The sequence below is a fragment of the Delphinapterus leucas genome, chromosome 15, assembly GCF_059928025.1.
Source record: "Delphinapterus leucas isolate spDelLeu-1000000601 "Yukka" chromosome 15, BTC_Dleu_Yukka2, whole genome shotgun sequence".
NCBI classification, from domain to species: domain Eukaryota; kingdom Metazoa; phylum Chordata; class Mammalia; order Artiodactyla; family Monodontidae; genus Delphinapterus; species Delphinapterus leucas.
Genome location: NC_143143.1, coordinates 37,549,171 through 37,570,874, shown reverse-complemented (window position 1 = coordinate 37,570,874; position 21,704 = coordinate 37,549,171). Strand labels below are relative to the sequence as shown.

General features: G+C 59.2%; 1 pseudogene; it reads left to right on the top strand.

Annotated features, from left to right (window-relative positions):
• Positions 1-2,789: 2,789 nt before the first annotated feature.
• On the top strand, positions 2,790-8,167 carry LOC149747435 (uncharacterized; annotated as a pseudogene).
• The last annotated feature ends 13,537 nt before the right edge of the window (positions 8,168-21,704 follow it).

The following is a 21,704-nucleotide window of genomic DNA, read 5'->3' as shown; positions in this document are numbered from 1 at the left end:
CTCCCCTGGGCTGGGCATATTGGGAAGGCTCAGATTCGGTTTACCCATCTGGGAAATGGGCACCCAAGTCCGCCTGCCTGGGCACCTCAGAGCGGCGAGGGAGCCAACGGGGAAAGAGAGGAGCAGCTTCCCCCATGGGCAGCCAGGAGGTCAGCCTGAGTGAGCAGAGGCTTGAGCCCCACGGAACCTGAGCAATGGACTAAATTGGGACATTCCTATGCAGCCATGGGGTGGATAAGCCAGAACCATGAGTGCTGGGCCAGGCTGTGAGGCTGGGTGGCCCCTGCGGAGGAGGCCCACGAAACGGAGACACGCGTGCCCAGCGGCCCCAGAGACCTTGCCCTTGGGTCATCAGGGGTGCACACAGACTCTGGGAGCTCTGGAGCAGGCAGGGGGCAGCCTGGGGGAGGTGTGTGTGTGGGGGCTCCCAACAGTGGTAGGAAACAATTAACCAGGTATAGCGCCTGGCTCCTGGGTGGGTGTCAAGAGGGGATGCAAATAGCCTGGCCTGGTGAGTACTCCAAGGAGCCGCCCCTGGGTGGGGGCTGCAGGGGAGGTGGAGGAGATGGGCAGGGAGGGAGGGTTCAACGAGGGGAGCCGGGCTGGCTGGCCAGAATGTCCCTGCACCAGACTTAAAGACAGAGAGATGGGGGAAGAAAGAGAGGCCGGAACGGGCATTACCGCTTCCCAGGAGACTTGACGGGAACTGAGTGGGTTACCCGTTTGCTTCCACTGTCGGGAGGAAGGGGAAGGCGCACCAGCCAGACCGTCCTACAAGTTGCTGCCATAAGGGGACATCTCCCCTCCTGGGAGAAGTGGGGAGTGGTGTCCTCAGTGCTAAACGTGCCTGCCCTGCCTCTCCCCTGCTGGCCCCGTCACCCTCAGCCCAGAGGCCTCCTCCTCCGAGAAGCCTTCTGCACTACCCCACATAATGAGCCTATCTGATTATTTCCCTAGTAGCCCAGGTCACCATCAGCTGTCATTGCGACAGGTTGGACTCCTGCCCACACACCATGAGCCCCAAGAGGGCAGCGGCGGGCCCACTGTGGTCACTGCTGACCCCAGCGCCTCATGTCAGGCACATGAGCTGACCACCAGGGGTGGACAGGGGCTCCGGAGGCAGAGTCCAGATGGGTGGGGGGTGCTCGGGTCTCCCCGCTCTGCCGATGGGGAACAGGGGTCTCCGTGTTACAAGGCATCAGAGACTGGTAAGGCCTCTTGAGTTGCTCTCTAGCTGATGTGGGGTGCAGGGAAGTGAGTAGAACCCCAGGGACCCCTGGGAGCAGGAGGACCTTTTCCCCATGACCTCAGTCCCAGGAGGCCAACGGGTTTCCCCCAAAGTGCTCCTGTGGGCTCCCAAGAGTCTGGCCTGGGATAGGAAGCAGGAGCCGCCCACGGACCCCTTCCATGGACTCTGGGTGGCTGGACCCTCCCTGCTGCCTACAGGCTTGGGATCCTCCAGCCAGAGGTGGACACAACCAACACCTCTGACTTCAGACAAGAATGGGCATGGGCGCTTGGGAGGACCTCGCCTCTGTCCACGTGCCCAGCTGCTCTGGCAACCTTCTTGCGCAGAGGAGCTCACTACCTAGCTGGACAGTCCCAGGTAGGAGGCAGCAGCTGTGAACCCAGGCTTGGTCGGGATGTCCCGGAAGCCCCATGGGGTCAGCTCTTTCCCTGCCCAAGTTTCTTAGTGACCTTGAGAAGTGACCAGTCAGAGCTCAGATGCGGGCTTTGTCCGAGGTGAGGCCGGAGGCAGCAGCACCCTAGGACAGGAGCCCCAGGCCCTGGGGAGAGGCCACCTGTCAGCAAGCTCCTGCTCAGTGATGCGCTGCGTCTGGCTGAGAATCGGAGAGACTCATGCTTGGGCCACGTGGGCTGAGTTTGGGGGCCTGACTGCCCCAGAAAATCAAAACCACATTTTCTCTCCTGGAGCTTCCCAGAGTGTTTTCAACCAGACTCGGAAAACTCATTTGGACAGATGCCGTTTCCACCCAGGAGGATTGGATTTTCCTCGGAATGCCAGCAGGAAAGTCAGCTGGAAGCTGAGCTCAGGAGAGCAGAGAGGGAAGGTCTGGACCCTGGGCAGGCTGCGGGGCTTGGCCTCCCGCTCTGCTCATGGCCACACAGCCTGAGATATGCTTCTTAGCCTGTCTGGGCACTGCTCCTCACGTGCTCCTCAGGGCTCTGCAGTGATCAGGTGACAGAACACAGGTGGCCCCTTTACACCAGCCTCAGAGCCTGCTTCTGAAATGATGGGGGCTGCCCTTTGGTGGGGACGGCAGACGTGAGTGACCTCTGTGAACAGGGAATTAGTGTCTCTGCACAGAGGGGCAGCTGGTACGGCCCTGGGGCCCTGATACGCCACACCGGGGCTGATTAAAATGAGTGAAATCCAGGGACTTCCCTGATGGTCCAGTGGTTAAGACTCTGTGCTTCCACTGCAGGAGGCACAGGTTCGATCCCTGGTCAGGAAAAACTAAGATCCCGTATGTCGTGCGGTGCGGCCCCCCCCCCAAAAAAAGCTCACTTAAAAAAAAAATTAGTGAAATCCAACCTGTCCTTGGAGAGCCTGTCCCCAGAATAAACCGCTGCAAAGCCGAAACCTGGTGCGTCGTGGCCAGCTACGTGGGCTGGGACCAAGTGTGGAGGCTCGGCAGTGCTTGCTCCCGTGGCCCTGGGACAACTGGTGACAAGGGCCAGGCCAAGGGATAAACAAGTGTGGTCCGTCCACACTCGGAGTATCACTCAGCCATGAAAAGATATGAAGCACGGACACTTGCTACAACATGGATGCACCTTGAAAACATGATGCTTAGTGAGAGAAGCCAGACACAGAAGGCCACATAGTGTGTAACTCCATGTATGCGAAATGTCCAGAACGGGCAAATCCACAGAGATAGAAAATGGATCACTGGTCACCAGGGGCTGGGGGAGGGGCTTGGGGAGTGACTGATAGGGCCGGGGTTTCCTTCCGGGGGGTAGAAAATTTCCAGAACTCCAGAAAAGTGGTGGCTGCACCGAATTGAGAAGGTACATTTAAAATGGTTAATTTTATGTTATGTGAATCTCAACTCAATAAAGTAAAATAGAAAGATTCATGGCAGCCAAGATGACCCAGGTTTGGGGGTGACTCATCCAGACCATTTGTATTGTGGTCATTTAAAGACAAATCCGAACTTTTCCAAAAACTGAAAGACCAAAGTGAGGTCGCTCGGGCCAGGGAGGGCGGAGGCACACTGGCTGAGCAGAGGCTTCACCGGCCAGGTGGCTGGGTTTCCTCCTAGGCAGGAGGGGACTGAAGCTCAGGTGCCATGTCATGCAAGCAGTGGATGCAGGCTTGGCCCTCCCAGGTCAGGGAATGGCTTTGAGTTTGGAGAAATGAAAGTCCTTGTCAGGGCTGGGCCCAGCAGGAGGGGTGGGGGGCCTGGGCCAGGCCGGGGGTGTGGGCCCAGGAGCCCCGACAGCCTTTGGCGTTCCTGGGAGAAGCCGGCATGGAGAAGATACTGCACAGGTGCAGGAGGGGATGTGGTCACCCTGGGGGTGTGGACGGGGTCTACCCAGAGCCAAGGCCTGTGGCTCAGAGTGAGGAGCTGGTGCTCCTCGTCCGGGCCCCACAGGTTGCGTGCACACATACCCTGTACTCGTCCACGCGGCCCCGTGGGGCCCAGGGGCTCACCCTCCTCCCCAAGTCACCCACCACTCTCTGAGGAAGGGGCGGGTCACAAGGAGATTTTCCAGGCTTCCTGGAAAGTGCTGCCCATGGCTGGAGTCAGGGATGGGCCCCTCACACAGCCCAGCTGGGCTAGAACCCCAGACATGCCCCAGAAGGGGCTGGAGTGGCCCACATCACCCAGGGTCCCACTCACCCTGCTCCCCAGACAGCACATGAGGCAAACCCCCCAGTGAAAATCCACCTGCATACTGTCCCCTCTCATTATTTGTTAGCTATCAGGCCCCATTAACGGTCAGGCGAAAGGCTGGTGCATCTCCATGGGGAGCGGGAAGGCCTTGATCCCCCAGGAAGTGCTGGCCACAGGCAGTGGCCCCTGGTGCCCCCAGAGGCCGTGGCATCGCAGGAGGCCGTGCTCCTCCATGGCCAGGCCCCACCTTTCTGGGGCGGGCGTGTGGGGGCCGGGCCCGTGTGTCAGGGGTACGCACAGGCAGTAGCCTTCCTGGGGGAGGTGGGGAGGAGAAACTTTCCAGGGCACTGGTCGCTCAGGCCCATCTGGGTGCTGCCTCTGGCAGGAGCTGTGTGCCCTCTGCCCACCTTTGCACCTGGATGTGATTTCCCAATCTGTGGCGTCGTTGGTGATAATGAGAGTGGCCACGGAAAGGAAACCTTCTCCTCCAGCGCCAGCCAAAGTGCTGACACACATGACCTCCAGGTGGGGACTCTGGTTGTACCCACTTTATAGATGGGGATACTGAGGCTCAGAGAGTTGATGCGCCTACTGCAGGTGTGGCTTCAGGACTCCTGGGGACTGCTCAGAGTGGGTTACAAGTCATCTCCATCCTCTCCACCAACCCTGTGGTCCTGCATGTCCCTTGGGGTTCCCATGGCAGAGGCCTGGGACCCGTGGACAGCGAGTGTGTTCCCATCTCCATGCCCCACCCCTGGGCCTGGGAATGGGGAGATCACGGTGCCCCTGTCTGTGGGGCTGAAGGGGGATGATGCACCTACAAAGCTCTGAGCGTCCGGGCAGTGATTTTTATTTTCACCATCACCCCAGGGCGATTGTCAGAGACTGAAGTTCTCATGGGCAGAATGTGTCCCCCAAGTTCCTGTGTTGAAGCCCCAGCCCCCAGTTCCTCAGAATGTGACTGTATTTGTAGAGGGGGTCTTTACAGACGTGGTGAAGGTAAAAATGGGGTTGTTAGGATGGGTCCTAATCAACATGCCTGGTGTCCTTAGGAGATCAGGACACGGACGCGCACAGGGGAGACCAAGGAGGACACAGGGAGAAGGCGGTCGTGTGCACGCTGAGGACAGAGGCCTCCGGAGGACCCAGCCCTGCCCACACCCTGATCTCCACGTCCAGCACCAGGACTGGGAGGAGACACATTCCTGCTATTAAGCCCCCCTGTCAGTGGGGCTCTGTTCTCTGGCCACCTGAGCAGACAAAAGCCACTGAAATACTTGCAGGTCAAGTGCAGTGTGACTTAGGCAGCTGTGTCCACACCCTGGGAGAGGCTCCAGAAGCTTCTGTGATCTTGTCTACCCATCAGGGTTCCACGCTACCTGTGCAGGTCCCCCTTTGCAGGAAGCACAGCCTGGACACACGCAGTGCCCAGCCTCGCACTGGCCCTCCCCCAAACCAAACCTTGGCATCAGTGCTCTGAGGAGAAGCTGCCCCGGAATGTTCCGCCCTGGCTCCACGCCTGCCGGGCCTCGTGGCAGGCACAACGGTGAGGTTCACACTCCTGGTAAGTTTGATACCAAGGTTTCAAGGTTTCTTTCCCCTCCAGAAGCCATTAACGAACTTTTCATGAAAAAAAAAACAAAACCCTGTTATTTTTCCCAATGTAAATGTGGAGCCCAGGGTGGTTTCCAACTTTCCACAAACATTTCAGGGGCCTGGGGAGCACGGCAGGCGTGAGTGACTCTGCAAGCCCCCTGCGGGCCGCTGGGCCCCCCACTCCCACCAGGCTAGGTCAATATTGATGCAGAGCAGAGGTGGCACCCGCCACGCCTCCAGGGTGGAGGGAGACTGCAGGGTGACTGTGGGGATGCTGCCTGAGGCCCCAGGGCCTGAGCTGGACAGAGCCCTCAGGCTGGGCAGAGAAGGGGGCTGTGGGCAGAGGTGGGGGCTGAGGGCAGAGGTGGGGGCTGTGAGCTGGGCTGGGGCTGCAGCACCTGCATGGGCACCCGCCATTTCACATAGGTCGATTCCTTTGCTTTGCAAAGCCAAGTGGGGGAGAATTTTCCTAACTTATTTCAATTAAGACTCAAATGATAAAATGTCAATTTCAGGAGGGCGTTCTGGCAGTGAAACTGTCCCCATTTCCCTGAGTGCCCTGCTGATCCCAGACACTATAGCAGCCCCTGGAGGCTGATGGCCATGGAGGGACAGTCTCTCCATGGGATGGTCATGGGGCCCTAATCGCGCTTTGGGGCCGAAAAGTCAGAGTCTCACAAAACCCAGGGCCATGAGGTGATGAGCTGGGCCTCTCTCGGTGAGGGGCTGTGTCTCCAGTGTGGACGTGTGTGTCGGATCAAGTTCTCACCTTCCTGGTCTGCCCATCACCTCCTTCCAAATCCTTGCCATTGGCAGGAAGAAGCAGCTCTGCCCTGTGGCTGCAGACCGAGGCCCATGGAGCACGCTGTGTGTGAGTGAGCAGGGAGATAGGGCGTTCCTGGAGATGCCCAGCGCACTCTCTGGGGTTCCCCAGCCTCTCCTTGCTTACGACCAGAGCCGGGAGGCTCACCCTCTGTGAAGGCCACCCGCATGTGCTGCTCAAGGGGCAGCAAAGCTTCTTGGGACCCTCCTTCTTCCTTCAGCCCTTCATTCTGGGAGTGTTACAAAACTCCCCGCTCCCCATGGCCTGTCCCACCGTGTCAGGGCAGACCAGGGCTGGGGGCAGTATCTTCATGGTCCTGTCCAGCAGCAGCCAGCCTGGCTAGAGAGCGAAGTTGGCCGTGAATGGATGAATGAATGAACGAATGAACTTACGATTAAATGGTTTGCTGCAGAGACCCGTGAGGCTTCAGAACCTTTGCTGAGAGAGGAGTCAGCCGGGGAGTGAGCCCACCCCTGCAGCAGCTCCGATTGGCGGGTCTTCTCCAGCCTCCCAAGCGGACTTGCCAAGCGTCATAAAAATACCTCAGTGCTCTAGGCCGCCCAGTGTCACACTTACTGCCGGGGGGGGGGGGGGGGGGGCGGGGTGGGGGGGGTGATAGGTTAAACAAATTCCACCTCAGAATTTACTGTGCCTCCTCGTTATTTCCCTCAGAGCAGGGACCATATTCCATGCAGAAATACCTCCCTAAGTGTCCAAGGGGGAGGGGCCCAGCTCACAGAAGGCAGCTTCCAGATTTTTATATGAACAAAGGTAGCTGTATAAACTCGCCAAAAACAAGTCCTTTACAGAAAGCCGTTTGTGAAACTTGCTTTCCAGTAACCGGTACATAGGGAGTAGAATGGGAACTGCAGCATGAAACGGGCAGAAGCAATTTCATTTTCTGGGTTCTGTGCATATTTGAATTTTTGGAAAATGGGATGGGGATGAAGGGGAGGTGGCAGTGGGGGTTCCAAGTTCAGCTCTGCCCCGTGTGCTGAACCCCCTTGTCGGGAACAGGGGTGATGGTGCTCACAGCACATGATGTATGGGGCTTCTCTTAGGTTTGGGGTCGCTCTGCAGGGAGCAGGCACATGCGGTGTGAATTGGCATGTAGAGTGGTATTTTGGATTCAGGACAAGAACCCCCTCCCTGCACCCAGCCAGGTGCCTGTGAGGGCTGGGGTCTTGGTACCACCAGTGTGAACTCACCCTGGCCCCAGTGGGCGTAGACTCAGACAGTCTTTGGTCTCATCCCCTGTGGCACGGCACTGAGGCCAGTCTCAGCGTCTGACCCTCCCACTGTGGCCACAGCCCGGGAGCTGGTCACTCCTGCTGCCATCCACAGGGAAACTGTCACCCACGGTTGTCCCGCCCCTTGGACCTCAGCGGTGGGCCCTTAGCTCAATCACCTGGCAATGTGGGGTTTTGAGACCTGGCCCAGAGCAGGATGGTGTGGCGTGAGGCCGGGGGGTGGTGTGGACCCCGAGGGAGTGTGAGGATGGCGGTGCAACTCTGATTTCCCCCTTCCGGGTGGGGAAGTAGCTGGCAGAAGGCTGGCTTGGGACCTGGAAGGAGAGGCCCGGTGGCCCCAGCACAGTGGTCCCCGACATGCAGTGGAGGCTGGGAGAGCAGAATCCTTGCGGGCCACCCTGCCCTGAGATGGCTGGTGGCCTGATGGTGGGCATGAGTCACCACAGCATGCAGGGCCAGGGCGCCTGGGCAGAGAGGGCCCAGTGGGCGGGGGCCATACCCCTGTCTGGCCAAATGGATCGTGTCTTCACCAGGCGCCTGAAATAGCCCTAGAGGCGTCCAGCAGGGAGGAGAGCGTGGATACCCAGCAAGATGAATGTGCCTGGAGCTTCGGGCAGCTCTGCCAGGCCAGATAACCAGAGCCTGGCCTGGGACAGCCCTCTGGCCCTGTGCAAACAGCAGGGGGCGGTTGGCTGTCCCCACTCCTCCCCATAAGGCTCCACGTCTTCCTCCCACCCCTGCGGGCTCTGCCAGGCCCTGGCGGGGAACCTGACCAGCTTCTGCCGGACTTCCTGTAACTCCCTACTGCGCCCTTCCCCGGGGCCCTGGGATCCTTGAGGCCCTGCAGGTCCCCAAAGGCCCAAGGGTCTCCCAGGCCGCCCCACTTGGGCCTGCAGACTCTCGGCAGGGACCTCCAGCCTGGCTCCCGCAGACCCTGTCACCCAGGGCTCCCGTGTCCACCCACGGCTGGGACCTCATGGCTGGCGTCCTATCCTTGCCCCCGACCCAGCCCGCCTGAGGGAATGCAGGACCTCGTTGCTCACAGACTGTCCTTCAGGGTGGGACCATGGGGCTGGTGGGCTCTTGATACCCATGGGAGAAGGGGCAGGGATGAGGTGCCTGTGTCAGTGTCCTGGGCATGGGAACCACCCCCCACAAACTGGGCAGCTTAGAAGAGCAGCAAACACTGCCTGCAGGTTCTGGAGGCCAGAGCCTGAGGTCAGAGCCCCTCACCCCAGTGTGGCTCCCTCTTCCCTCTGTCTGTCGTCTCCGCTTAGAAGGGCACGTGTCAGAGCATTAACTCTCACCCTAATCCAGGACCACCTCTTCTGACTTAATTTCATCTGTGAAGACTCTATTTCCAAATAAGGTCTCATTCTGAGGTTCTGACGGATGTGAATTTTGGGGATGCTACCCACCCAGGGCAGCGCCTACTTTAGCTCAAGCAGTTGATGCCCAGAGAGGTGGGGGAGCCCCCAGATCCAGGCCAACTCCTGTGGTGGGGAGACTGCTCTGGGGAGCACAGGGGCCTGTGGATGGGAGGGGAACACCCAGGCGCTGAGGGGAATGAGCTGGTTGGAGATGGATGCCTAGGGAGCTGCCAGACAGGGAAAGAGGTGTCCAGGGACCTGCCTCCTGGGGGAATGGGGGGTCTGGGAGGCGGGGCGGCTGGTGGGTCCTGATGGACCATGCAGAAAGGCAACCCCAGAGCCCATTCTGAGGTGTGATTTGGCCTGTGATTTTAATAGAGGAAGGGGGGTAGTTGAGAACAGAGCCTCCCTGGGGATGAGCGTGGGAGGTCACAGGTCCTGTTGGGGATGGGAGACCGGCGGGCAGCACAGAGGCATTCTGGGGCCGAGGCTAAACACAGAGGCTGGTCTGTGGGCTGAACGCACAGTAGGTGTTCAGACAATGTCCATGGAAAGGACTTTGCGGAAACAGGATTGAAATGCCATCTTGATGCTGGCAGAGGGAGACTCGAGGCCGCTGTCTGAGCCTCCGTTCTCCTAGCACACCCTGCAGGTTATGTGCCTACTGCTGGGACATTAAGGACCCAGCCTGGGGGGCACCCACGGAGGGACAGGCGGGCACAGCGTCCACCAAGCTGGTCTCCTCGTCCATCAGGAGAGAGGAACGTGGGGGCTGCACAGGTGGGGGCCCTGGCCTGGCTGCAGGGCACCTGGCTGGCCTGCCTGTTCCAGGCCTGACCGGGCTGCCTTGGCCAGCAGCTGCTTCAGGCACAGCTGCTGGCCGGCAAGGCCTGGCCCGAGTCACGCTTCTCTAGGTGACCGCCGCCCCATCCTGCGCCCCATCCTGTGCCCAGGTCCAGGCTCCCTGGGGTGGGGTGGACGGGGGCGTCCGGCATCTCGAGTGTGAGGCCATAAATAAGGCTGGGTGCAGAGAGACCTCGGAGGACTTCCTGCTGTAAATTTGAGGTGCCGAGTGCTGGACCGTGGTATTAACGCCGAATTTAAAACCTGTCTGTTAACAAGCAGGGCAGCCTGAGCCACGATACGAAAACCAGAGGGCCTTCGGCAGTGCCGTGGACGGACGGGGCTCCAGGCATGTGGGGGCGAGCGTGCAGCCGCGGTGGTTTCCATGACACTGCTAGGCCGAGGCTGCTTCTGCTCAGGGTGACCAGCTATGCGTCCGTGTGGCCCATCCGCGGGCAGGAGACCCTCACTTCCACAGGAGGAGAAACGCAGAAAGGTGAGGCAGGTGTTCTCCGTGCGAGCGTCTTGCAGCCAGCATTTCCCCTCAGTGATCTCCAGGTATCGAGGGAGATGGCCTGAGCCCAGCGTGTCCGCAGACAAGGGTTCCAGGAGGACATGATTCCAGGAATGCTGGGGAGCAAGCAGGTTGGCGCCATGGGCACCGGGCTCTGTCCCGTGGGCAGGACTGGGCATGGCCCGGAGTTGCCCTACCCTGGCAGACATTAAGAAGACATGGGGTGGGCTTCCCTGGTGGCGCAGTGGTTGAGAGTCCGCCTGCCGATACAGGGGACACGGGTTCGTGCCCCAGTCCGGGAAGATCCCACATGCCGCGGAGCGGCTGGGCCCGTGAGCCATGGCCGCTGAGCCTGCGCACCTGGAGCCTGTGCTCCGCAACGAGAGAGGCCACAACAGTGAGAGGCCCGTGTACCGCATTAAAAAAAAAAAAAAAAAAAGACATGGGGAGAGGACGGCTGTGTTAGGACGGAGGCAGAGGCTGGGGCACGTGGCCAGGAGCCCAGGATGGCCCGGGGTCATCAGGAGCTGGACGAGGCAGGAAGGATCCTCCCCTGGAGCCTCAGGAAGAATTCAACCCTGTTGACACATTGATTTTCGACCTGGCCTCCAGAGCTGTGAGAGATTAAGTTCCTGTTGTTTTAACCCATTTGTGGTCCTGGGTTCCTGGACCCTTGTCTGCACTGGTTTCCTGCAGCCTCCTGGTTGCCGGCAATCTGTGGTGTTCCTGGCTAGTGGCCGCATCCCTTTGGTCTCTCCGTCCATCACCGGCTACCTGACTGTCCCACATGGTAGAGGAGGTTCCCGTAGGGGTTGACTCTGTCCTGATTCTGATGGACCACAACCCCCTGGGGAGGAGAGAGAAGCTGGTGAATGGAGAGAGCAGGAGTGTGGTGCCTGGCAGGCCTGGGGAGCCGGAAGAAACCATCTCCATGATTGACCAGCCGGGTGTCCATGAGGCCAGGGACTCGGCTCCTTCCCCCTCCGGCCAGTGGCCTTACCCTCCTCCCACCGTGGGTCAGGAAACCCCAGGGCTTGTCCTGCCCCTGCCCCTGGCCCACTCTCAGCGGGGATCACAGCTCCTGGGCCTCAGGGATGACGCACTTCTCTCTGCTTAAATATACCAACTGGCGGGTAGTGTGGAGCTGGGTGCATAGTAGGTGCTGAAAGGCACCTGTTAACCCGATTTATCCCCCCGATACCTGTTCAGACGTGTGCGCACTCAAGGAGGATGTTGTCAACACTGTTTGCCTTGCTGGACCCATGGCCACCTGTGCCACTAGTGACTTACTTTTCTTCAAAATAAATCCACTTGAGCTTCAAGCCTGTTTGAAAAGAGGTTTCCTGAGGCAGGTCTGTGATGCTGGTGGAGTTCTCTTTCCGGTCCACACACACTGGAAGAAGCACAGACCTGCCGGCAAGAAGGGTTCTCACCCGAGGCCCCTGAATCCTCAGTGTGGGGCCCATTGGGGGGCGATGGGGGAGCCACACCCTTCAGCTCACCCAGAGCACGGTGGGGGCCATGCTGGGAGGGACAGGGGAGCTGGCTAAATCGGGTGGAAAATCAGTCTTCAGGGCTCCCCGGTGGTCACCGTGTCCCCAGGAAGGCGTGGATTACCCCAGCACTGCCAGGCAGTGTGTGTCTGTATTTCCCAAGGTGATTGGATAGCCAAACAGCTGCTCTGGAATCCATACTTTTGGGAAGGCAGCCCAGGGTCACTGCAGAGCGCTGGGAGGGGCTGCCCTGGGTCCTGGGACGCATGCGCTCAGGCCACCGTTCTGGTCCTGGCTGTTCGGCCTTGGGGTATCCCACCGATGTTGCCCAGTCCTGGGAACAGGCTGCGCTGGGTCCCACCTCCCTGCCTTTGTCCGTGCCGTTGTCCTGCCCGACAGGCCCTCCCCACAGTCACAGAGTGGGGCGTGGGGGGTGGAGGGTGGGTATCTGAGGTGGGAAGGGCTGAGGGGCCTGCTCAGCTCCACCCCAGGCCCGGGGCCCAGCTCCAACAGTGTCCAGGGAGGACAGATGGCCGTGGCCCACAGGGATCCTGGGGCAGGGCTGGGCTCTTCATGGCTCCCAAAGCTCACAGGAGCACCGCACAAGGTAGGTGCACACGTACAGAAGTGCACACACGTGCACAAACTGTCATGCTCATACACACAGGGACATGCACGCGGACATGTGTGGTGCTCATGCACATGTAGGTTGCAGGCACAGGTTCATACATGTCCTCTCTACCCCCTCATCTGCCTGTGAAGCAGGTGCTGGGGTCTTCCTGCTCGAAAGCCCCACCTCCCCTGAATCCACCCTGTGTCCGGACCCCTAGTGCCTCCTCGTGGGCTGTTCCAACCTCCACTGGCTCCAGTGCAGTCCTGACGGCGCTGGGGACACAGAGCTGCAGGAGGAGCTGGCCGGGTGCTTGGGGAGTGGAGGCTGGTGAGCTGAGCCTGGCCCAGGGCAGCAGTCTAACTCTAACTGGAGTCCTAGTGGCCGGGGGCAAGGGGAGATGCTACTGGCCAGGAGCCCCTTACTCCACCTGCATCTGACGGGTGTTTAGGGAGACTCTACTGTGCGCTGGGCTCTGAGCAGCTGTGCCAAGAGGCGGGGCCCTGGGTCTGGGGTGAAGCTCTGTCTTTGAGCACCTGTGAGGTCCTAGGTGCCGTGACCCCGGAGGACCCTGGGGTGAGCAAGATGGGCAAGGGCTGCAGGGACGGCCAGTGGCTGGCTTGAGGGACCCCACCCACACTGCAGGGCCCCCAAGGGAGCTCCTTCTTACTTGATGAGGTGTGGGCCCTGGAGACCCACCCGGGCTGCACTTCTTGGAGGGGGATGCAGTGGCCCGAGGGCAGAGATGGGCCAGGGGCTTGGGATTCCTCCAGGCCTGACAGTTCTTGTGGGCTACCATTCCCAGCTCCGGGAGAGGTGGGGACCGAGGTCCAGATGCCCCACCCCAGTGGCAGCCTGAGCTCCAGTGGGTGTTTATTCCCCTCCTGGCCCCTCCCCAGGTCTGTCCACAGAATAGGATGGGTGAGCTGTCCCTTTAGGGTGGGGATCTGGGTGTGGGCTTCAGAGCTGGTGGCCCCTGGCCCTCTGAGCCTCAGTCTCCCTGTCTGAGCAGTGGGGTGGCACGGAGCACTGTACACACTGTCCAAGTTTAGGGACAGTGTTTGGGGGTGGCACAACCCCACCAGTCTCAGCGACGGAGACGGCGCTTTGGACAGCTGGCGGCCGCTCCCACTGGGAGGCTGCTCTCGGCCAGGGCTCTGGGCTGTGTATATTGGGGCTGGGCCCACTCTCTGTGGCTGCGTCTGCTCGGAGCAGCTGGGCAGGCCGGCCGCTTGGGCCGGGGTTGGCAGAGGACAGAGGTCTCCAGGGCCTGGGGTGGGACAGGGGGCCACATAGCCCTATTAGGGTCCCTCAGGCCTCCCATGAGCTCCAGGACCCCCAAGGCTGCCCCAGGCCTTAGGCCACGAGGACAGGCACATTCAGAGCTCTGGTCACCCATCAAAGTGAGTTGTCCTTCATCGAGGTGGAGCTCACAGGGCGTGGCCTTTCGTGGCATCAGGTGTGCAGTGTCTGTCACAGGTGTGGCCGTACTGTGTTCCTTCTCGTCCTTCTGGGGGACTCTCCGTGACACTAGACCAGCATTCAGTCAAAAGCCTCTGTGGCTGGTTAGCTGGATCCACCTGGTGGCACAGGGCTCTGGGCCTCATTCCTGGAACCCCCTGTTCCAGGAGGGGGAGGAGACAGGGGCATACTGGTGTCCTGTGGTTGCTGTAACAAATCGCAAAAACTCAGTGCCTTAAGACAGTGACATTTTATTCTCTCACAGTCTGGTGGTCAGGAGTCCCACACGGGCTGAAATCACGGGGTCTGCTGGGCCGGCTCCTCAGAGGCTCCAGGGCAGAATGGTTTCCTGCATTTTCCAGCTTCTGGAGGTGCCACGTCCCTGGCTCAGCCCCCTCCTCCATGTTCACTCACGTCTCCTTGGCCTCCTCGTCCACTTCTGAAGACCCCTGGGATGACACTGGGCCCACCCAGGGTAATCCCATCTCAGGTCAGCTGGTGGGCAAATTCGTAACACAGCCCCGGGCACCACGTGGCAGGACCCCAGGGACCCCACCCTCTGTGCTCTCTGTTCCCAGTGCAGCCCATTGGGCCTTGGCACCCCTCGGAACCACCACCCCTTCCCCCAACCAGGCCCTGCAGAGCTGTCCCCACGCCCAGAACCTGCACCCAGGCCAACAGTGTCGTCGGGTGCGGTCCACTCCCCAGCACACATTTCAGCCTCACACGAGTCGTATTGATGGTGGAATTCTGTTGGGGATGTTAAGGGTTGAATTGTGACCCTCTAAAATTCCTGTGTTGAAGTGCTGACCCCCAGTACCTCCAAGGGGGACCTCATTTGGAAACAGGGTCATTGCAGCTATAGTTAGTGAAGGTAAGATGTGGTCATTCCCGAGTGGGGTGGACCCTAACCCAATGGGACTGGAATCCTTCAGAGAAGGTTGTGGACACAGCGCACTCAGGGAGAGCGCCTGTGAAGACTGTCAACTCATTGCCCGGTGCCCAGGAACCGTCAGCAGCTGGATAGAGGCCGGGACAGATCCTGCAGTGCCCCCGGGGGAGGCCCCTGCACTCCTGTCCGCCCCAGGGGCCACTTTTGGAACTCTGACATCCGAGGCAGGGCCCGCCCACCTGTCTAAACTCCAGGCAGGGTCACTGTGGGGTCGAGCGCCCCCTCTTCCCCAGGTCCAGTAGAGGGAGGTGAGGCACAGGCAGCGACATGGTTCTCTTTGGCAAAGGGCCTCAGGATTTGCAGGGGTTGAGACTCCCAGCCCCGGAGCCGAACTCTGCAGGAGACCTGAGCCTGGTGCATCGCTCCCAGGACTGCAACGCTGGGCATTTGAGAATCGGGCAGAGCCCAGTGCGGAGGGTCCCAGGAAAGAGCAAGCAAGGCGCAGGCTGCAGGGACCCCAGGGCCTCCCCCTCTGTTGGGGCCCCAGCCAGGGCTTCTGAGGGGCCGCTGGCCGTGGGAACTGTGTTCTTATGGCGCCTGCTCCCCCCCTCAATGTCGCCCCAGGGAAAAGTGGTGAAGAGGAAGACACCACCGAGACCACAAGCCTGGAACCCCCAGGGCCTGGGGCCTTGGAGAGACAGGCATGTCTGGAGGGTTGCTCAAATCCACGGGCATGCGTGCTTCTGTGTGCACATCGGGTGGGGGGCCGGGCCAACAACCTCGGGAAGCAGGGTCTCCCTGCCCAGGGACCAAGACGCTCCCAAATGCCCTCAGGAATGGGCCCTTTCATAAAATCCTCAAGGCTTCAAACATTCTTTAAACTTTAGTCATGGTGGTGGCCAGGATCCGCCTCTCTGGCCAGCATCCTTCTGTGATGAGCCCTGGATGTGCTCCCCGCGGCTGCCCCCAATCCTGCCCTCTGTCTGCAAGGGACACCTGGCTGGTCCTGGTGTGTGTTACCCTGTGGGGGTGAACCCCCCCACCCCGTCTTCAAGAACAGGTTACAGAACCTCCTTTGGAAAGGCCATGTGTGGCCACTCTTGCTGGTGGTGACCGCTCACATCTCTGTGGACACAAATGGGCAGGTGGGGAGGCAGTGGGGTGTGCGGAGTGCCTGGGTGCCTATCTGGTCTCTGCCATTCGCCAGCTCGTGACCTTGGCCTTGCCTCGGTGCTCTCATCTGTAAAGCCAGCCTCCTGCCTGTTTCTGCTGGGGATGAACTTGGCTGACAGGTGAGAAGTTCCTGGAACGTGATCACGGAGGCAAAGGGCATCATTGTGAGTGCATTTCCATTTTTGCTCTGTCTACCGGGAAGCTCGAAGCAGAGGGTGTGACCCACCTCAACCGCCTTGGGGGCTCTGGGAACTCTCTGGACTTCTTGGTTTCTTTTGGTACCTCCTCTTTCTTTCTTCACTCATTATTCATTTTTTTATAATCACTTTTCTTAGATTACTTAACCTGCATTAATATTTGCCATTTCTTTATTATTTTTTGAAACATTTATTTGTTTGTTTGTTTGGCTGCTCCGGGTCTTAGTTGTGGCTGGTGGGCTCCTTAGTTGCGGCAAGCAGGCTTCTTAGCTGTAGCATGTGAACTCTAGTTGTGTCATGCATGTGGGATCTAGTCCCTGACCAGGGATCGAACCCGGGCCCCCTGCATCAGGAGTGCAGAGTCTTATCCACTGCACCACCAGGGAAGTCCCAAGATTTGCCATTTTAAAGTGTAGGATTCATGGGCTTCCCTGGTGGTGCAGTGGTTGAGAGTCCGCCTGCCGATGCAGGGGACACGGGTTTGTGTCCCGGTCTGGGAAGATCCCACATGCCACGGAGAGGCTGGGCCCGTGAGCCATGGCCGCTGAGCCTGCGTGTCCGGAGCCTGTGCTCCGCAACGGGAGAGGCCACAACAGTGAGAAGCCCGTGTACCGCAAAAAAATAAAAATAAAGTGTAGGATTCAATTGTTCTTAGGATACTCACTACAGATACTGGAGTTGGGCAACCAGGATCACAATGCCCTAAAGGAAACCCCATACCCCTCGGCCATCCCCTCCTCAGCCCCCATCCCTAGACAACCATTAATCTACTTTCTGTCCCAGTGGATTTGCCTGTTCTGGACGTTTCATAAAGGGACAATCGTACAGTGTGTGTCTTTCTGTATCTGACTTATTTTACTGAGCGTGATGTTTTTGAGGTTCATCCGTGTTGTAGTGTGCGTCAGTACTTCCTTTTTATGGCTGAATCGTATTCCATTGTGTGGATAGACCACATTATGCTCATCCATTCCTCTGTTGGACATTTGGGTTGTTTCCACTTTGGGCTGCTGTGAATCACGCTATGAACATTTGTGCACAAGTTCTTGTGTGAGCATATGTTTTCAATTACCTCAGGTGACTACCTGGAAGGGGAATTGCTGGATCTCATGGTAATCCTGTGTTTAACCTTTGGAGGAAGTGCCGTACTATTTTCCCTGGTGGCTGCACCATTTCCATTCCCACCAGCAGTGTGCAAGCTTCCATGACCACATTCTCCCCAACACTCGTCATTTTCTGGGGTTTGTTTGTTTTGTTTTGTTTTGTTTTTTGCGGTACGCGGGCCTCTCACTGTTGTGGCCTCTCCCGTTGCGGAGCACAGGCTCCGGACCCGCAGGCTCAGCGGCCATGGCTCACGGGCCTAGCCGCTCCGCGGCATGTGGGATCCTCCTGGACCGGGGCATGAACCCGTGTCCCCTGCATCGGCAGGCGGACTCTCAACCACTGCACCACCAGGGAAGCCTGTTTGTTCTGTTTTTTGATCCTGGCCATCCTAGTGGGTGTGAGGTGGTATCTCATAGTGGTTTTAGTTTGCATTTCCCAGATGAGTGATGATGTCGAGCATCTTTTCATGTACTAACTGGCCATTTGTGTATCTCCTTTGGAGAAATGTCTATGCAAATCCTTTACCCAGCACTTCCCTGGTGGTGCAGTGGTTAAGAATCCACCTGCCAATGCAGGGGACATGGGTTCGAGCCCTGGTCCGGGAGGATCCCACATGCCACGGAGCAACTAAGCCTGTGCACCACAACTACTGAGCCTGTGCTCTAGAGCCCGCGAGTCACAACTACTGAGTCTGCGTGCCACAACTACTGAAGCCCACGCTCCTAGAGCCCGTGCTCTGCAGCAAGAGACGCCACCGCAATGAGAAGACTGCACACTGCAACGAAGAGTAGCCCTCGCTCGCCACAACTAGAGAAAGCCCTCACGCAGCAGTGAAGACCCAACACAGCCATAAAAAAAAAAAAAATCCTTTACCCATTTTTTAAAGTAGGTGATTTGTCTTCTTACTGCTGAGTTGTTCGAGTTTTCCCTATATTCTAGACACTACTCCTTTATCAGATACATGACTTGCAAACATCTCCTGATCTGTAGGTTGTCTTTTCCTTTTCCTGATGGTGCCTTTGCAGCACAAAAGTTTTTAATTTGGTGAAGTCATTTATCTATTTTTTTCTTCTGTAGCCTACGGTATCTTTCTCGGTTTTTTATCCGAAGGTAATGGACACATTTTGCAAGGTGCTCGAGTCCTTCGTGGGTCTTTCCCTGAGGGTGGTGGGGATGGCGGGCTTGGCGTTGGGTACACGTTGTGGTTGTCAGCAGAGCCCAGGGAGGCCGAGGCAATCAGGGAAGGCTTCCTGGTGGAAGAGGCTGATCCTTCATGCTACAGTGTTGGGACCCAGCCTCTTCAGCCTGGCAGGGCTCCCTGGTGTGGAAGTGGGACACCAAACCCTCCTCCACGTGTGGTGCTGTCTTCCTCTCCTCCACCTGCCTGCCTTCCGAGCCCCACCTTTCTGAGCCCAGCCCTCGAACGGTGAGCAGAGGACGCGGGGCTGGAAGCACACAGGGTAATTAATTCTGACTTACAGAAGCTGTATTAAATTGGATAGAAACTGGCGAAAATAGGATTAGGAGGGAAGCTGAGCCAAGAGCAAACAGAAGGAAAACTCCCAGGGCCGGGCAGCCCAGCAGTGCTCTCAGAGGCAGGAGGTGGGAGATGGCCTGGACATTTCTGGGCGATCGCGTCATGTCCGAGGCTCGGCCTCCCCGCGCCGCCCCACCGCAGGGCTGCCAGCCCCGGCCCGGGGAGATGGGAACGCGGCTGCTCCCCTCCCGGCGACCGGCTTATCTGTGCTGAGCTCACTCAAGTCCGAGGATTAATTTGGAAACAATTAAAATTCTGTGCAAAACAAGCCACAGGCTGGGCTGCCAGGGGGTTGGCACGCACGGCACGGGGCCCTTTCGCCACCAACGCAGAAATCTAATTAGTGTGGGATTAAGTCGGCCACAAATCAGCAAGCAGGGGACTGCTCTCAGAAGGCAGCTGAAACCCAGCGAGGCACGCCGTGCAGGGCCGGCGACAGACAGGGCAACGGCCCGACTGGGCTGGCGTCTCCAGGCCCTGGCCGCGCAGACGGCTGTGCCCACAGGCACTGCCTGGCCCCTCGGTTCTCCCGCTGCCCAGCCCACAACCCTTGGCCATTAGCACCCGTGTAAACGGATGGCAAAGCCATCTGAGTCCCAGGCAGAAGGGGCAGGAGGGGCTGAGGTCACTGCAGACTGCCCGGCACTGGGTCTGGCTTTTGCAGCTGTGCTTTGCTGGAGTAAATCATGCACTGGCTGGTCTGTTGCTTTCTCTTTAACTGCATTTTTGGGGTCTGCGGGGACCCTGTCACTCTTTGTTGGGCCACTGAGATGTTCACGGTTGTTCGGCTGGTGTCTGGAGGGGCCAGGGTTTGGCTGAGATGCAGCAGAGCCCAGCACTTTCCCAAGGGCGCGTCGGGTGGGTCCTCAGGTCACCTGTCATCCAGGTGTGTGAGGTTGGGGCCGGACCACCGTGCAGACACAGCCAAAGGGATGCCGGAGCAGCTGTCCTGGACCAGCCCTCCTGGCAGCCTCTGGGGGCCATGGCAACTATTCCCCATGTCCTGGAAGTCAATGGGGGCAGTGGCCCTCTCCAAGGTGTGGTCGGCACCTGCCCTGCACTGCACTTGGACACATCACGGGTCTGGGGCTGGGGGTGTGGAAATCATTCTGCTCCGTGTATGAGAACCCCAGGCAGCCGTGTGTCCACCCTGCTGAAGGGGTCCTGACTGGGGTAGAAACCCTTTGAAAGCACAGACCCTCCTCCCAGGAAAACGCATGCCCACCCATGGCTTCTCTGTTCCCTCAGGCTCTTCACTGTGTCCTGGGCAACCCCTGGCCAGAAAAACAGCCTCTGCACCAGGACTAGCAAGGCGGATGCAAGTACATTTGTCTGAGGGCTTTTGCAGCTCTGCTCTCACCCTGTGCTCAGAGCAGGGCGTGTGCACGTGTTTGTGAGCGTGTGAATGCGTGAGCCGCCGAGTCGGGGGCCAGTGGGCCGAGGATCTGTACGCAGATATCTCCCTCCCCCTCGGGGACTTGAAGGCACCATCTCCGGGGGACTTTCCAGGCATGGTGGATGAAGGCTGGGGTGCTCTGGAGGGGGAATGAGCAGTGGGGGACCCGGGGCACCCCGTGGTGCCGGGTTCTTGCCTCACCTCCAGAGGCCACACAAAGCCAGCGGGGGACGCTGCTCCTGGTGGCAGGGGACCAGGGCCTGGTGACATCACAGCAACCGGAGGCGGGTGAGGAGGGATCCTTCACCAGTGGTGATCCTTCACCAGTGAGAGATGGGAGGTTGGGAGGTCAGGGCAGGAGGACATCCTTGGACTCCCGTTTTGCGTTTTGCATGTACTAATGAGTTTGAACTCTGCCCCTGGCTCCAGCCTGCTGGTGGGGTCGTGCTGGGAGGGGCTGTATTATCAGCAGTCCCGGGGGCTCCAAGCGAGCGTCTACTGGTCCCTCTGCTGTGTGGAGCCAGGGCACACCAGGAACTGATAGATTAACGTGGCCAGCAGCCCCTCCCCGGCAGGCCGGCCTGGCGCCAGGGGGGCAGAGGGCAGACCCAGCAGACGTTGCCCGCAAGCTGGGAGAGGTACCCAGTTAGCTGGTGTTTGCAGGCCGGCTGACGTGGGAGCGGGGGGGTGGGCGGGCGGCACGGAGGCCTCGATCACAGGCTGGAACACTCCATCTGTGACCCAGTGTTCCCTCCATCCAGAAGGAAAATGGCTACGCCATCGAGACCTCCACGTTTTGCTTCCAAGCCGCATTGTTGGAGGTTTTCCGAACTTCCACCAGTGGCTTCTGTGCCCAGGGGCCTGTTTAGGGGCGTGGCACAGAAAGTTGCATGTCCCTCACCCTGCAGTGACCCTCACCGGGGTTTCAGGTGATCTGAACACACTTCTGCTTCTGGGCGAATCCCTAGCAAAGTGAGGGAAGCGGGGTTTTCCTGGCTGGAATGCGGGGTGCAGACAGGGGTTCTGGTGGCCGAGGCCACCCTGAGTGGCTGACTGGCAATGGGGTACGGGCAGTGGGCGTTGTGTTGAACTGCATCCAGCCCCCTGACTCTGATCAAGGGGCTCAAACTCCAGCATGGTCCTCCATCCCAGCCTGAGCTTGCTGGTCAGATTGCTGCCCCCAGAATCAGGGTCTCCACATGTCCCTCGGGGTCTGACTTACCACTCACCCTGCCCAGCCCTCACTCCAGCCTCAGCTAGCTCCACAGGGACAGGCCACACCCTCGAAGGCGTCCTTTCTCCCCCACCCTCCACCACCCCCAGGAGCGGGCGTGGCGGGCTTCCTGCCTGCCCAGTGCAGGGCGTCTGGCCACAGGATGATGGGGATGGTGTCCAGGGGGTGCAGCTGTAGGGGCCCTGGTGAAGGTGAGCCCATGGGGAAGGGTCTGCTCTCCCTCCCTGGGGGCCAGCCAGGGTCCCTGCCCCCAGGGCTGGATGAGGAGCGATTTCACTTCCTGATCTGCCTGGAAAACACCCTGGAGTCCACTTGGCAAGCAGCCGAGGCACTTCTGCAGGACGTTCCTTC